Below are 4,815 nucleotides of genomic sequence, written 5' to 3'. Positions count from 1 at the left end.
GATCTGTCCAATCACAGGACAGACACCGATCTGTCCAATCACAGGACAGACACTGATCTGCGCCGTCATCTGCATCTTGAGAAACTTTAACATCTCATCATTCTAAAGAAACTTGAAAAATTTATTTCACTAATAACCAAACATTTCCCCCTCATAACTTAATCAACCAATGAAACAAAACTTTTATCAATATTAAGGAATTGACTCAAAACAAGAAGCTCTTATATTTTGAAGCAAAGTTACTTGTAAATTAGTTTTGCTTTATCTCAATTGTACTGAGAGATTTGAACTAGAAAATAGATTAAAAATAATTGGTAAATTTTCTGTTTTTGCAGCGTACAAGCTTGCAATGAGTTTCACTCAAGAAAAAATTTGATTGTAAACTTGATGAAATTAAACAGATTTTATGAAGAAAGAGCGACTTGTCATTGTTTTCAGGTTGATGTTTTTTTAAAGAAAAACTGGTTTCCAATATACAAGAATTCACATCTGCCTTTGCTAGGAAAACTAGATTCATTTTGTTTCATGAGCTGTGAAAATTGTGAACACACTAGGCTGAACAGCAGCTTTTAGGGTCAAAGTGACACATTTTGTTAGCAAAAGGTTCAAATCATGTTACACCATTTAAAATATTAAACAAAAGCAAATATTACTCTCAATCACCCTTGAAATAAACATGACATATTTCAATCAATTATCACATAATAAATGACAAAATACAAAACTTGATCTTCAGTGAAGCCCAGAGGTTTTCAAAGTGTGGAGAACTATGCAGCTAACTGCGGCTGCAAAAGCAGCATCAGAAGACTGTTCTTTTAAAGAGCCTGAAGACAGGAAGCAGTGGTTTTAGTTTTGGTGTATACATTAGTGATTTGAATAAACACAGACAAGACAGATCCACGATGAGAGACAAATTGTCTCAGAATAAATTAATTCCAAAATCATAAAGTTCTTTGTCCTTTTCCTAGCTCACCATCTTCAGATCCAGAAAAGAATCTCATCCATCTGGGGAAAAAAACGTAAAAGGCCTCTCAACTTAAAAAGTTGTTTGTGTATTTTTCTCTATATATTTTTTTTTATAAGAGTCTAACGTTGAAACAATCTAACACTGCTTCTCTCATTTTTGATACCAAGTAATACAATGAAGTAGATGGCCTTCTGTGTTTTGTACTTCAAAGTAATATTACTGTTAATATGTTCCAGTTTGCATTTTGAATTTAGAAGTTCATAGTGAGCCAAAATGCCATGTTTCAGATGAACCCATATATGTTGAATCTTTCCAGAATGTATATTTTCGCAGAGACTTTTAATTCATAGTACAAAAGTCATATTGACTTTAACAAAACAAAAAAAACAAAAAACTACTCTGTGTGAAGACATGAAAAGTGTGCCATTTCCAATAAAAATGTCATAAAACAGTTCATTTGCTTTTAACATTAATGATTAAAAGAATGTCAGGCTCCATTGTCGGCCCCTACACATTTTCACATTACCAAATCTGGCCCTCTTTGCAAAAAGTTTGGACACCCCTGCGTTAGGGTGAAGCAGAGAGTGAACAGTGAGCAGGTGGTGCTGAGGCTTTGAGCTGCGTTGCAGTGAGAGTCACGGATCGTTTCTTTATATCAGAAAGTCTGATGTAAAGACAGACAGTGGGACCGACTCAGGCTGCATTTAGTCCAGCACTGGGCGGCCTGATAACGTTAAAGTCAGAAGTTTTCTCTGCAGCCGAACCATTTCTGTGTTTAGGAGTGAGGAGGCAGGGTCGGCCCAAGTTATAAACAAACTAAGCAGCCGCTTAGGGCCACCAAGGGGCCCCCTCAGTGGAGCTGATTTTTTTAGTAATAATTTCTATGTCATAATATCAAAAACACACAATTTCACCATCCATCCTTCCATTTTCTGCTGCTTATCTGGGGTAGGGTGGCGGGGGCAGCAGCTTCAGAAGGGAGGCCCAGACTTCCCTCTACCCAGCCACTTCTTCCAGCTCCACCGGGGGAACCCCAAGGCGTCCCCAGGCCAGCCGAGAGACATAGTCCCTCCAGGGTGTCCTGGGTCTTCCTCAGGGCCTCCTCCTGGTGGGACGTGCCCGGAACACCTCATCAGGGAGGCGTCCAGGAGGCATCCTGACCAGATGCCCAAGCCACCTCAACTGGCTCCTCTCGACGTGGAGGAGCAGTGGCTCTACTCTGAGTCCCTCCCAGATGACTGAGCTTCTCACCCTATCTCTAAGGGAGAGCCCAGCCACCCTGAAGAGGAAACCCATTTTGGCCTCTTGTATTTGTGATCAATCAATTTTACTATAAAGTTATGTCTTTCTACAAAAATATATATTTGATTATGTATGTAGAAATTATAACTTTATTGATACAAAGAAAAAAAATTGCTCTTGGGGGCCCCTGGTGGCCGCAGTAGGTACAGCTGGTATCATGAGCTTCTGTACAATGAGCAGAGCATCCAAAGTCTAAAGCTCCGGTCAGAAGTTACGTAAGCAAAACAATGTCTCAAAAAAGTATTTATCCTTCAGGGAGGTAGAAAAGAAAGGGCAAGAATAGAAAAAAGCCAAGATAAAGGTTTGTTTTAATGTGCCTTGATAATGTAATGCAAATATTTGTTAAGCTGCTAATAGAAATTAATCTTTTACATTGATGACATGTAAAAGAAGTGTTTTTCCGTTGTGCGCATTTGCGTAATTTCCATATGTAAATCTTAAGTAAATCTGATTATGATTAAGTCAGTGCCTCACCAGCTATGAACCTCACCGCATGTCACTGCTGTTAAGTGGGAAGAATAAAATGAATAATAAAATCACTGCTATAGAAAAAGTTGTATCATTTAATAACAGCATATTAAATATTCCTGGTTCCATAGAAATAAGTATAACTTGTTAATATTATTATATGGATGATGATTATTGAATTAATAAGGCTATCATATTTGATGATGCAAACCCATCCATCCATTAATCCATTTTCTTTACTCCTTTGTCTTTATTGGGGTCTGGAGGGCTGCTGATGCCCATCTCCAGCTAACATCCTGGGCGAGAGGCGAGGTCCATCCTGGACAGGTCATGATGCAAACCTTTTCTGTTTAATTTGATGTAATATTATTAGTAAAACATAAAGTATTTAATTACATATTTTAGCATTACTAACATCTTTTTACTTTCTCAACCTTACTTTAAAATTTACAGAGAACTTCTGCCATGTTTAATTTTTTGAAAATCTGAAAAGTTTTACACATTACACATGTAATTTGGATTTTAATTTCAACAGTGAAAGTAAATAAAGATGTTTGCATGTCCTACTTTATTTTGCAGGTGATTTTTGTGATAATGTTTTTAAGATAAGTTTTGTATAGTTTTATGTAATCATATAAGAATTTTTTAATTTAAAAATTAACAATGACACTTTAACTGCAAAAGAATATCATTTTCAATAATTTTATGTTAAATTTGTGGCAACCAGAAACTACCATTAATTAGTTTAACCTGTTTTTAAATATTTTCTTAAAACTTATTTCATTCCAGATTGACTTTGTAATTGGTTTTAAGTATTGTACTTTTTATTTCCTTTATATCTTTATAAAAAAAATTATTTAATTTTTAGGTTATTAAGGTTTTATTATTTGCTAATAGTTGTATTATGTGACTTCTGTTTCATAATTTTTGTGCACAGCTCTTTGATCGTGTTGCAGTTTACAGTTCTTTAGAACTAAATCAGGAATAGAAACTCCAGAGCTGCAGAGTTTAGATGCTGCATGTTCATTTCTGATGTAAAATAAAGACAAAAACTAAATAAATAAATAACTTCAGGTGTTCCTCTTCGTGTGATTTAAAACTCATGTTTTTAGACTCATTTCAGGGAAAATATCAACTGAACAAACTGAACCATGAATGTAAAGACAGTCAAACAGGAAATGTTTCTTTTTCATGCATTTTTGATTTATTTTTCATTTCTGAGGTGAAGAGAAAACTCCATTAGGGAGGTGAAGATCAGGTGAGACAAAAAAACAAAACAATCAATTCATTCTAATTCTACAAACGTGGATTAAATTGATGAAGATACAATTATAAAATTACATCTGAGAGGAAATTTAATGAGTTTTATTCCACAATAGTTTATTTTCCAGGCTTAATTGTTTTTTTAATCCAGTTCTTGTATTTACACACATCCATGATTGTAGCTGAACTCTGACATGCATTTTCTCCACCAAAAGAAATCACTCCATAAATCTTGCCGCTGTGCAATGCTGCTCCACCAGTGTCGCCCTGTAGAAAAATTTATATCAATGTATTTATTTTGTAAATCAGAAAAGTCTTCTAATCGCTGCAGAGCGATATTCAAGAAACAGACTTACATAGCATATTTCCTTGTTCGGTGCTTTGGCACGGAATATATGTCCATATGGCAGCTCAACAAGGGAAACAGCAACAACTTTCATGTCGACACACTGAAGATGTGCTGGAATGGCAGAAATATTCACCGTAGAGAAACATGAGAATCATAAACATGTTCTTCACTCAAACTTCTCTTTAGAGGCAGAAACAAAGATTTTATTCTCATAACTTCAATATTTCTCTCACATTGCTGATTATCGGGGCCGGTTGTCGTTGCTCCCTCTCCTGCCAGCTTAACATTATGGCCTCTAAAACATAATAGGAATAAAATGTAAAAATACAAGATAACAAAGAAGAAAATTAATTGTTATGAAGAACAATGGAAGAACATAAAATGAATCCATGAAGGACTTCATCCACTGACACAGGAGTGTCCACCTCCAGTCCTCAGTGACGGTGTCCTGCGTCCTTTACATGCG

Source organism: Poecilia formosa, unplaced genomic scaffold, assembly GCF_000485575.1.
Source record: "Poecilia formosa unplaced genomic scaffold, Poecilia_formosa-5.1.2 Scaffold1125, whole genome shotgun sequence".
NCBI classification, from domain to species: Eukaryota; Metazoa; Chordata; class Actinopteri; order Cyprinodontiformes; family Poeciliidae; genus Poecilia; species Poecilia formosa.
This window is presented reverse-complemented; position numbering follows the sequence as displayed.